Below are 13,434 nucleotides of genomic sequence, written 5' to 3'. Positions count from 1 at the left end.
CACATTATTAACTATCATCACCACATTGAATTAATTTTTGTAATTTATGTCACAGTATGTCCTCCATACACTACTGAATTTTTGATTATATAAGGGGAGATTACTTTGTAATATATAGTTTTCTTCGTAGATTTTTGATTTTTTATGATCGTAATTGGTCAGTTTAACTAATTATGTCGTAATTAATTACTCGTAGAAGCATATTTATGGTTTTTAAATATTTCCCATCATACAACATTACGAGAAATCAGGGCAATTTTACAACCGCTGTTATTGATCCGCAGGAGCTATATGCAATCAGCTTAGAAACCGTTGTTATGGTGTACAGGTGCATTTCACAATCCGTTATTGATTTCACAGGTATTTGCAGTCTGCATAATACAGATATATTCAGAAGCCGCTGTTATAATTCAGAAACCGTTATTTTAATGCAGGGTAGTTATTTAAATGTAGAAATTATTATTATTATTCAGAAACCGCTATTTTAGTGTAAATATATTTGAAATTAGTTCCTTAGTTATATATTAACTTCCGAAACATATGTTTCTAACAAGATTTGATAGCTCAATCAGTATCGTATTGGACTGTGACGCTCGCGGTCCAGGATCGAATCCCATGACTGACAATTGGTCGGGTGGTTACGCATATTAGCGATTTTTATAATTAATTGGGGCACCGCCAGCCCCTCTCCGCGAGAACACCATCCTATCATGTCAAACGTGGTAGATACATGTTTTTGTATTTCCCACGGGTTGATTATTGTGGGGGGTGTTCTCGCGGAGAAAATGGCCTCATTACATTACATCTCATTTCATTCATTCATTACATCTCATTACATATATTTCATCTCATTACATCTCATTACATACTTAATGAACCTGCTAAAAGACTCGAACAGAGGTTCCATTTCATAATATATGTTTGTGCCGTCATTCATTGCATAATGAACTTGCTAAAAGACTCGAATAGAGGTTCCATTTCATAATATATGTTTGTGCCGTCCATGCATAATGAACCTTCTAAATGACTCGAATAGAGGTTCCATTTCATAATATATGTTTGTGCCGTCCATGCATAATGAACCTGTAAAAGACTCGAATAGAGGTTCCATTTCATAATATATGTTTGTGCCGTCATTCATTGCATAATGAACCTGCTAAAAGACTCGAATAGAGGTTCTTCATTCATTAAATGTTCTGTGTGCCTGGTGAACTTGGTAGAATGCGATGGCAATCTGCGAGTTCTTGGCTGTGCCGTCCATGCTTAATCTGAACTCGCTAAAGACTCGATAGGGGTTCTTCATTCATTAAATGTTCTGTGTGCCTGGTGAACTTGGTAGAATGCGATGGCAATCTGCGAGTTCTTGGCTGTGCCGTCCATGCATAATCTGAACTCGCTAAAGACTCGATAGGGGTTCTTCATTCATTAAATGTTCTGTGTGCCTGGTGAACTTGGTAGAATGCGATGGCAATCTGCGAGTTCTTGGCTGTGCCGTCCATGCATAATGAACCTGCTAAAAGACTCGAATAGAGGTTCCATTTCATAATATATGTTTGTGCCGTCCATGCATAATCTGAACTCGCTAAAGACTCGATAGGGGTTCTTCATTCATTAAATGTTCTGTGTGCCTGGTGAACTTGGTAGAATGCGATGGCAATCTGCGAGTTCTTGGCTGTGCCGTCCATGCATAATGAACCTGCTAAAAGACTCGAATAGAGGTTCCATTTCATAATATATGTTTGTGCCGTCCATGCATAATCTGAACTCGCTAAAGACTCGATAAGGGTTCTTCATTCATTAAATGTTCTGTGTGCCTGGTGAACTTGGTAGAATGCGATGGCAGTCTGCGAGTTCTTGGCTGTACTGTCCTTGAAACATCCCGACGAACTCGCTAAAGACTCGATAGGGGTTCTAGGGATAATTTTTTTTTATTTTAAAGATCTATATATTATATAATGAACCACGAAAATATCGAAGATATTATTTCTGCTATCAAAAAACTAGAAGAAAACGGAATTAATATATCTGATGAACTAAATCCTGAAAAAATAATATCTGATTTTGAAACATTAGAAGAGCTTAAGAACGAAAATAAGCACGTTCTATCATCTCAATATAAGTTCATAAAGCGGATTCAGTCAGCTATGTTTCAGTCACTGGCTATGGTGAGCGATGATCAAGTAAATAAATTTGTTCCTCTTTCTGTCGCAGTAGAAAAGGTCAGATCGCTGTTATCACACGAGTACGAAACGAATAAAACAATCAGTACCCGCATAAGATACTTAAGAAAAATTATGACAGCGGGTAACGACCAAAGCAACTCCGTCTGAATTATTATTTATTTATTCTGACATTATATTTATTTCTGAATTATTATTTATTTATTCTGAGATTATACTTATTCTGAATTATTATTTATTTTTTCTGAATTATTATTATTTATTCTGAGATTATATTTATTCTGAATTATTATTATTTATTCTGAATTATTATTTATTTTCTGAGATTATATTTATTCTGAGATTATATTTATTCTGAATTATTATTATTTATTCTGAATTATTATTTATTTCTGAAATTGATGGGTTAGTTGGTACTCAGATTTATTATATTTTTTCTGAGATTATATTTATTCTGAGATTATATTTATTCTGAATTATTATTATTTATTCTGAATTATTTTATTTTTTCTGAAATTGATGGGCTAGTTGGTACTCAGATTTATGTAAAATGATCAAAATTGCAAATTTGATGGGTTAGTTGGTACTCAGATTTATGTAAAATGATCAAAATTGCAAATTTGATGGGTTAGTTGGTACTCAGATTTATTATTTATTTTATTTTCTGAATTATCCATCAGATCGTAGGGGTTGGTTGCTTGATTCTCTAATTGATTTCAATTGAATAAAATACCAAAACCAACAAAAATTAGAAAAAAATCAGTAAAAGTAGCTCAAATATCAGTAAAATTAGCTCAAATATCAGTAAAATTATCTCAAAAAATATGTAATTTTTTACTGATTTACTGGTTTTTACTGTTTTTGATATTTTATTCAATTGAAATCAATTAGAGAATCAAGCAACTTACCCCCTCCTCACGATCTAATGGACAAAATCACCCAAAATGGGTAAAATACCCATCAAAAACACAAAATTTGTTGATTTTTCACTGAAATTCAGAAAAAAATAAAATATTTCTGATAAAATAAAATATTTCTGATAAAATAAAAATAAAATAAAATAAAATATTTCTGATAAAATATTTCTGATAAAATAAAAATAAAATAAAATAAAATATTTCTGATAAAATAAAATAAAATATTTCTTAATCCGCTCCTTATTTTATTCATTCTGGAATATTATTTTTTTAAGTTGATCGACTTTAATGCAGGAATGTGCATAATTTAGAATCTGATCTCTGCTACAAATGATCTCGATAATATGTTTTTGACGGAGCTCATCTAACTGTTCTTGTGTTAATAAGAAATCCTCACTTCCGTATTCATCAATAACTAAATTAACGTTAAATTGCTCCATGTTTTGTGAAAACGCTGTTCTGATGGCGTTTTCAAGTACTTCTTTGTCGTGTATAAAAACCCTCACGTGCTGGTACATTATATAATATTTACTTGATTAATTCGAGATCAAAGATCTAGGATTTCACATACAGATTTATCACAAGCTCTTCTCCACGTACGTCAATTAAGCGATTGAGGTGGTCTGTGAGCTTAAAATTTATTCGTGTTAACATATTATTGTGACACCGCAGATAAACAGGATTAGTTGGTTCTTGCACGATTAAACTTCCAGGGGAAACTTGTGGTGTAAATGTATATAAAATGTATCCTTGTTGAGCCTGATTTGATCTTCCGAGAGCTATTTGATAGCTGCCATCGACTACGTCACAAACCAGATTGACCACGATAGTGCTGGTTATATTAACGATTCCCAGAGAAACGTGTCTGCCGCTGCCATGTGGATCATTTTTATGTCTTAAAACAGTTGGAGGTGGTGCTATTTTTCTCCATGCATCATGTATTTTAGGAAAATATTCATCAATGACATCATTGACAGATTTTCTTAACTCAACTAAACTATACCCGGGAAATTTAAAATTCACCAGGTCAGCTTGTTTTATATTGTATGCGGTTAGAAATCTTTCTTTATCTTTATTGTCGCCGTCGGTATAATTTATTGTTGCATCAATTACTCGCTGGTGAAAATATTCCATGTCGGATACAAGCTGATTTAATATTTCTTGTTGTTTGATAATTTCATCCAGGAAAACTTTGCCTGATGACAAATTAAGTTGATACTCTTGAAGAGCTAGTTGTAGTTTTTCTAGCTGTATCTTATGTTCTCGATTAATGATCTCAAAATATGTTTTTAGTTCAATCAGGTGAATAACATAAGATTCGGTTCCTACTCCAGGTTTTTGTTCATAAATAAAACTCCACCGTATGCGGTTCTTATCAACAAATAAAAAACTATAACCCAACAACGTTGCTTTTTTATATTAAGTAGATGTTGTTTGTATGATGGATTAATTTCATGATATGATTGTATATCTGTGACATAATCAGATTTTTTAGGTTCTAGTGGTCCATGATACACCGGGGGGACATCCGGCCAACCTAGTACGGATCTTATCGTGGATTGATAAATATCAACGGCATAATCGGGAGAATGTATCTCAACCGTCGAAGATAGCGTCGGTTCATGAACATTAATTGATATTTTTGCTTCTTTTCCGGTTATTGATTTTATTCTACGTTGAAATTCCTCATTGATATCTTCAATCTCATAACTACCAGTGGGTATTCCAACATCTATCCAGTCAGGAGTACCATCTGGTTTGTTCTTGTTAGCAAATACAAGTAAATTATTTGCTGGTGTACCATTAAATGATTTTGATCTGATATTTGGCCAGCTGTAATATACCCGTAATTGAGCTAACGCTATTTCTTTTACTGGAATTGCAGTAGGAAAATTAATACTAAATTCAGGATTAGTTGAACTTACCGAGATCATCGTTATCTTTGGCGGAGTTGTGTTAGTCACGACCTGCTGGAGTAATTCTGTCATTATTAGTATTTGTATCTTTAATACCGATACCTTCGTCGTATATTTTAGTCATCATTGAAAACTCGAAATCGAATATAATTCCATCACTGAGGCTTGCCGATAACAACGAAGATAATTTCGAGTATGATACCGTCGCTGTGTGTAATTTTATCATGCAATCGGATAATTTTTCGTTCGTGCAAGTACATATTTTTTTGCGATGATATTAAGTACACCTGCAATCGTTGTTGCCGCTGAAATACAAATAGTTACAGCTACTGGTGCCATCATTGTCACCGCTGATAATATAACACCCGTTCCAGCAACAACAGCGGATACTGAATAAACAATCACATCAACGATAACTAATCGTCGTCGATATTTTTTTACTTTTACTGCATATTGTTCGACTTGATCTTTTAGCGCCGCCTGCCATTCAGGCGCTTGATTGTACCTGTATTGTGCACCGTCCATATATTTTTATGCAGTAACCAATTGAGGTGTTTCAGCTACAAATTCCAAACACCACCAGTAAGATGTTGCGGTTAATTTCTTAGCAGCTGCTTCCAGAATAAATATTTCTTCAGTTCCGTTATTTAATATAACAGATACAACCCCGGAAAACCTGTCGGTGGAATGACGCCATGGAAACGTTGTGAAGATCTCAAATCGCGCAGCACTGAACACGGACAGCCTGTACACGCCAGTGACTGTTGCGGTATATTTGATAGTATTATTTTGCTGCGACCACGTTGCAAATCCCGATGATACTGTGTATACGATGTTTGTGATATGTCCGGGAGTTATTCCGGTTGGAATTTTAATCACACCGGTTTTGTTAACGATCTCAGGAATTCCCGCTACGATGTTTTGCTGTGTTTGTTTAATCGTGTCAATGTTGGTCTTGATATCTTGCTGTGTTTGTTTGATCGTGTCAATGTTGGTTTTGATATCAACGAGTTTTATGTCAACGACAAACGGAGTTCCGAAGAATTCTTCTGTGGTTCTTTGATGGTTTCTGCGAAATCTTGCAAAAGCGCCCACGTGAACGTCATACTCAGCCCGTAACGTGGATAATTTATTATCTACTGTACCATAGCTAATGTCAACATAATTTTTCGTTGCAGCATCTTCGTCGGATGTTGGATCTCTTAAAACTAATATTTTGTTTCCGTTCTTGCTGAGTTCACCCGTCATTGTGTCGCCGGTATTTTTCACACGATTAGCAACGCTTCTTCCAATTTCATCTCTGATGGTTGTAAATGATACACTCGAATCTCTGATTCTGCCGCCGTCAGTAAACACAGGAATATTATCTGTAGCTGCACCGAGTACTCGTCGAACTATATCATTCCATTTAATATTGCTCGTTTTTAGTTTACCATATCGATCTTGAAAAATAACAACTTCATCTGGGTCAACTCCAGCCAGGTTCATAATATCAGCGAGGTCGTCCTTAGTCGCATACTTCGACAGATCAACATCGCCGGTTTTGTTCTTAACGCGTGAAGATCTTCTTCCGTAAATATCAACCATTATAATAAGACATGTTGTTTAAGACGCTTTACGCGAAACGAATCTGTTACTTGTATAATCATGCACGACTTTATGTGGTGGTTTGGATGATTGTTCATAATTTAGTTGTATATTCTCTGTTGGTTCTTGTTGTCCGTTTATCCGTAAAGAAATATCTGTGACACCTAATTTATCAAATATCATATGAGAGCGAGTTTGTGAGTTTAATCGATTAGTTTCCTGAAACGCAATAAAAATATGTCGCGGTGCAGAAACACCCTGTTGTGATGCTATATGCCATGTAAACTGACCGTTAACGTTAGTTTGCATACTGTCTGTGCTTGTTGTTAACCATGACAACAAGGATTTACCACCAGTGTCCATGAAAGAAATTAATTTTTGTTCTACTGCGATCGTTGGAGTCATTACCGGCATCCATAGTGAAAGTTTAGACAATATTACTTTACCAGCATCACCAGCAGGTCTCCACAGAGCATCGTTATCATCACCTTTTCGCACAAGAACAACCGTGTGTCTAGCTCCAAAAAATAACCTTCCTAAAATTTCTACAAAATCCAAAAATATGCGATAGTGGAATTGCACATGAGAATCTTCTATTGCCAGTAGACAACATATTTCTACGTGCTGCAAATCCCAAGTTGAAATTTTCGCTAGCACCATGAACCACTGGCCACACATGAGCATCATTGTTATTGGCAAATTTTCTTGGTTGTCTTATATTATACGGATCGCTTTCAGGGTGATTGGAGTTACCTTTCACAAACATCATTGTAGGGCCTGCTGATCTTGTATAATCATCAGAATATCTTGCTAATCCTATTATTGTTGTAGCAACGTCGACATCTTTCTGAATCGGTTCGATATTTTTTCCATCGATCATATAAGTGGCGCTATCAAACAATGCCATGATCCCGTTGTTGACAAAACCAATTTTTACTGCATCTGCATAATTAGTGTCATCCGTTTTTATAATTGTACCTTCTACCTCAAGAAAAGCCTCAGCGGGTAAAAAGTATCTACTTGTATCATGAACTTGTAGTTCAATTCTTCCACGTTGATTTGGTATTCGTGCTTCATAAGAATAAAACTGATAATCACGTACTGATTCATCTTTAAGGACAGGTGCTTCCATGTCAAATGCTGTGTCTGATTCAAGCTTAAACATTTTATTATAATTATTTTCCTCTAACACGAAAACCGGGTTTAGAAATTCCACTTCCTGATATCACGCTTGAAATATTATTCCCTGGTTCACTGAGTCTTTGATCTGCTATCAAATTTCTTTCTGCTTCTTCAGATATCGCCGCTAGTTTTTGATTTGCAGCCTGATTTATTATTTTACTTACGTCTGCGGGCATCACCTCAGTACTTGCCAGTTTCACTGGTGGTTGTTGTTTTCGTCGCAATAATCGTGCTAGTCTTTCTTTGATCGCTGAGAATGCCTTACCAGCAACATTGACAATTGCTCCAGGAGCTTTATCACGAATAATATCAATAGCTTTCATCGATAATTGTTTTGCAATAGGTGCTACTTTTGGAGCTATCCTTGTAAATAATCCCTGAATAACATCACCAAGTCCATCTCCGTAAGTATTTCTGTAGATTGGTAATCGTGAGTTCACCGCTCTGACCTGTACAGGTTTACGATGATTATTATGTATGATCATATTTTTTAATTTACCATTTATCTAACAACTAGTCATCAGCAAGTTCATCGATAAGTTCTCGGTAAACGCCGATATCCATGATACCACCCTGAAATAATCGCCGACAAATATCAGATGCTTCATTAATTATTTCTGGTGAATTATTTCCGGCACGTTTTCCTCCTATGAGAACCTCTAACCGTGACACATCATTAATGATATTATCAGGACAAACAAAATTATCTCCCAGACCACTGCCAGTAGCTCCTTCGTCTGATTTCTTAGATGGTGAGTATAATCCTTTCATTCGTCTAATTTCACCCAATTCCAGATCTTCCCGTTCCTTTTGTTTTCTTGCTTGCTCAATTATTTTAAATTTTGACGCCAACCTCTGCTGCGGCGAAGAAGATTGTTGTTGTTCTATATGTTGCAGAGGTGGAGGAAGTTGATACTGGGAGAATTCTTCTTGTTCTAGTTGTTTTACTCGCTCTTCATAAAGTCTTCTTACTTCTTGATGAAGACTTCTATATTCAAAATCATTTTTTTCAACCCGTCCTTGTTTCTATATACACGATATATCCATTTAATAAGATTATCGTTACTTACTTTTCATAACCAGGTTTTAAAATTATAGATTTATTAAATATAATAATAAATATTTTTTCAGGTAGTTCTTCTCTTTTCGTATTTCTAATATCTTCGATAAAACCTTCCTTAAATCTTGCAATTAATTCTACGTTTTCTTTTTTTGGTTTTGGTTCAGGTGTATGTTTTTTTTGCACGTCGGCGACTTCAGTATAAAGTTTTCCAATACTTTCAAGTACTTCTTCGCCGACAGGTGGAGGTTGAGCCGCAGCTATTTCCCTGGCTATGCCAGGTGGAAGATCTCGTAAAATCTTCTTTGTCTGTTTAGTTCTTCTTGCTATTTTTTTAGCTTGTTCTGCTGTTTGTTTTGATACCGGAAGAAGATCCTCTTTGATGACTGTTGTAACTTGTTCAGTAGCTGCAGTGACGGGCTTAAACAGTTTTTTAGTGTCTTCTTCGTACTCAACTTGTGCTTCTTGTTGCGCTTGTAGATTTTTTCTAAATGAATCTCGCACGGGAAGAAATTTTTTAATTGCTTCTAATCGTTCTCGTGCTGTTCTTGCAGTATGAGATTCTGGATGTACCGTTATTTTTAATATAACAATTCTTTAATTAATAGCAGCAGAGAGGGCGCCTACCAATGTTGGTCGTCCAGTAATTAAACAAAAAAATAAATAAACACGTAGAGTACTTTATTTTTCAGCTATCTTTTCGATAGGGTTTTATTGATGGGGTTGGTTTCAACAAATTATAAAAACCTCCCAGGAAACGTTCATTTGTGAAAATCTGGACCTTTCTACGTGTTTATTTTTTTTGTTTTATTTTATTTGTTTGTCGGAATCATTTGGTCTGTTCGCCCTCTCTGCTGCTAATGCATAAATGATTGCCTCATTATAACGTAACACCTAGCAATGTCAGGTTACAAAGTTATTAAAAATTGCAAAGTCAAGTATATTATACGATGATCTGATGATCAAACACATGTCTATGAGTCGTGATATCGTGATCATTAAGCCTCCCAAATCTCCACTCCCTCCTAGCATGTCATAGCCTATTAATACTATTCGACCAATTTAATAACCATAATGTCTGTGTGAATATTCTTTAGTAATCATGACGTAATGGTTACGGAGAATTCAACAGGATTGGAAAAACCCAATATCATTTTCCTCGTACAAGCTTTTCAGAAAACAATACGGCCCCTGTGAACGACTTACTAGTCAACCTACCTTTGTTCACAGTTCAGAATAAACGAGTACCTGTCAAAAATTACTGATCTGTAGAGATTCATTCTAATGTTTAATTTCTGCGTTTCTCCACCAACATTGGGGACTGCACGCGATGAGGTAGATCACACTTTATGTGTTCATGTTACAGTATGGTAGTGAATATGAAGCTTGTCAACTGCAACTGTGCGGAAAATGTTTATTTCCTTCATGTGTAGGGACGTCTTGCATCGTTTATTTCCGCAACACTTCGATTTCCCATCTATTTCTTTATTTTGAGTGTGGCTTTACATTTTCTATGACTATCATGTCTCTCAAATTTTGAGGTCAGCGAGATCCTACTACTGGTTTGCGTGGATAGATAAATTTAAGCGGTTTGCACGCCAAATGATTGACCAATGTTTGTAAATGATGCATCCTACTTGTTCATTATCTGAGTGGAACGTGAGGATGAAGGTTGTTCGTTGCACATTTTCTTTTCCCTTATATTTTAGGAGGTTAGCACGGTTTGTTTGTTTGGCTTCATGTATCGATTCCATTGGTATATTTTAGATGTAGAGTTTAAAATATAATGTCGGAACACTGCAGCCCCATTTCCGAACATTACATTGAGTTTTGACATGAGATTACCCAATAAATGCCCGAGACGAATCAGTTTAAATATCTAACATTAGTCAATAACGGAATTTCTAAAACACTGAACTGGCAACGAGCATATGGGCCACATGCTTGTTCTCTGCATACAATTATGTATCAAGGGTTATGCAAACTGATGTAAGGGCTATGCATTCATGAGTTTCTTTCCATTGATTATAAATTTGTCAACCAACTTTTAGACAAAGGCATACTGCAACGCATTGCCTTGTTGGTCATCCAGTGCTTATGGTATAATGTCAAGTAATATGTCTATCAATCTAATGTTAGTATCTCACAAATTTGAATTCTTTTGTACATGATATAAAGTATATTTGTACTAGACATACTGTATATATAGACATGGATGAACAGGACAAAATATTACTTATTTCCGAGAGAGGGGGAGTACGATGTATCAATATAATTTGGAGTATATGCGTTTTGGGTTTTACTTATTTTTACTATCTTACTTTAACTGATAATATTATCAAAGTGCCAATGTACAAGAAAGTGCTTCAGAACCTTTCAGCATTGTCGATTCCAAGTAGCAATAATTCTTGTCTGATGGAAGTCACAGAATTTAAGTGAGATTGGAGTAGCAGATAGTAATGACTAGTATGACCACCATCAGAAACATAGGTCACAAACCAGTAATTACTTAGCCATTACAGCAAAGGCATCGTATGCAGTTAGTTATTATCCATTCACGCGTGAAATAATATGTTCACCTATTCAAAGAAAACTATAGTAATTCACATCGAACGTTTAGCATTGAATAAATACATTTACTGGTTTCGTAATTCATGCATAAGTGATTGCCTCATTATAGCGCAACACCCAGCAATGTCAGGTTACAAAGTTATTAAAAATTGCAAAGTCAAATATGTTATGCGTTGATTTGATGATCAAAACACATGTCTATAAGTCGTGATATCGTGATCATTAAGCCTCCCAAATCTCCACTCCCTCCTAGCATGTCATAGCCTATTAATACTATTCGACCAATTTAATAACCATAATGTCTGTGTGACTATTCTTTAGTAATCATGACATCAATAACACGATCGTTTTAACTACAGTCTGAATGTACCATATTAAACTTGATGGTAAAATAACTACTTACCCGTAATACAGATTTCCCCCGTTTGGAAGAGGAGAAGTTATAAAACACCCGAGGTGGAAAATACACTCAGCCTATATGACATTTGATTAGCAATTGCAATACGCTTAGAAATGACGTAATGGTTACGGAGGTTTCAACAGGATTGGAAAAACCCAATATCATTTTCCTCGTACAAGCTTTTCAGAAAACAATACGGCCCCTGTGAACGACTTAATAGTCAACCTACCTTTGTTCACAGTTACGAAGAAATGCGTACCTGACAAAATTACTAAAATTCTTGAATAGACCGTCCCAAACATGTGCCTACCGACCCTAAATTTATACGGGTGGCTATTAGGCCCGCAATATCCTTATAGTGAGCGCCTAGCATGGTAGATAGTGAGGACCAAAACAAAACAATCGCTTTCAATTAGATGATTTAATGAGCTATAAAAATTGCCAAAAGTATCGTGTACTAGGTTCTAGGTTTACATCCGTATCCTTCTGACATTTAACTTCTCTGATAAATATGGGTGACACACATAAGTAGATATTTTTGTCAGAGGAAGAAAAGACACGGTAGAACAGGACAAAAGTACGATGCATCAATATAATTTGGAGTATACGGGTTTTGGGTTTTACTTATTTTTACTATCTTACTTTAACTGATAATATTATCAAAGTGCCAATGTACAAGAAAGTGCTTCAGAACCTTTCAGCATTGTCGATTCCAAGTAGCAATAATTCTTGTCTGATGGAAGTCACAGAATTTAAGTGAGATTGGAGTAGCAGATAGTAATGACTAGTATGACCACCACCAGTAATTACTTAGCCATTACAGCAAAGGCATCGTATGCAGTTAGTTATTATCCATTCACGCGTGAAATAATATGTTCACCTATTCAAAGAAAACTATAGTAATTCACATTGAACGTTTAGCATTGAATAAATACATTTACTGGTTTCGTAATTCATGCATAAGTGATTGCCTCATTATAGCGCAACACCCAGCAATGTCAGGTTACAAAGTTATTAAAAATTGCAAAGTCAAATATGTTATGCGTTGATTTGATGATCAAAACACATGTCTATAAGTCGTGATATCGTGATCATTAAGCCTCCCAAATCTCCACTCCCTCCTAGCATGTCATAGCCTATTAATACTATTCGACCAATTTAATAACCATAATGTCTGTGTGACTATTCTTTAGTAATCATGACATCAATAACACGATCGTTTTAACTACAGTCTGAATGTACCATATTAAACTTGATGGTAAAATAACTACTTACCCGTAATACAGATTTCCCCCGTTTGGAAGAGGAAAACCACCGAGAAGTTATAAAACACCCGAGGTGGAAAATACACTCAGCCTATATGATATTTGATTAGCAATTGCAATACGCTTAGAAATGACGTAATGGTTACGGAGGTTTCAACAGGATTGGAAAAACCCAATATCATTTTCCTCGTACAAGCTTTTCAGAAAACAATACGTCCCCTGTGAACGACTTAATAGTCAACCTACCTTTGTTCACAGTTACGAAGAAATGCGTACCTGACAAAATTACTAAAATTCTTGAATAGACCGTCCCAAACATGTGCCTACCGACCCTAAATTTATACGGGTGGCTATTA

At 35.5% G+C, this 13,434-nt stretch overlaps 1 protein-coding gene across 2 annotated transcripts in view; it reads right to left on the bottom strand.

The window, feature by feature from the left end:
* Positions 1-13,231, bottom strand: part of LOC149785144 (uncharacterized) — a 41,967-nt gene extending 28,736 nt beyond the window's left edge. Inside the window, exon 1 of one of the 2 annotated variants that reach the window (XM_089978927.1) lies at positions 13,089-13,231. The gene's annotated coding sequence lies outside the window, so the exon portion shown is untranslated. Of the gene's footprint in view, positions 1-11,816; positions 11,883-13,088 lie in introns of those variants that run through there. The other variant, XM_089978928.1, reaches the window with a different exon arrangement.
* Between the last annotated feature and the right edge of the window lie 203 nt (positions 13,232-13,434).

Source organism: Sinohyriopsis cumingii, chromosome 13, assembly GCF_028554795.1.
Source record: "Sinohyriopsis cumingii isolate HCF-2022 chromosome 13, ASM2855479v2, whole genome shotgun sequence".
NCBI lineage: Eukaryota > Metazoa > Mollusca > Bivalvia > Unionida > Unionidae > Sinohyriopsis > Sinohyriopsis cumingii.
The sequence above is the reverse complement of the archived record's forward strand: the minus strand, read 5'-3'. Positions and strand labels throughout refer to the sequence as shown.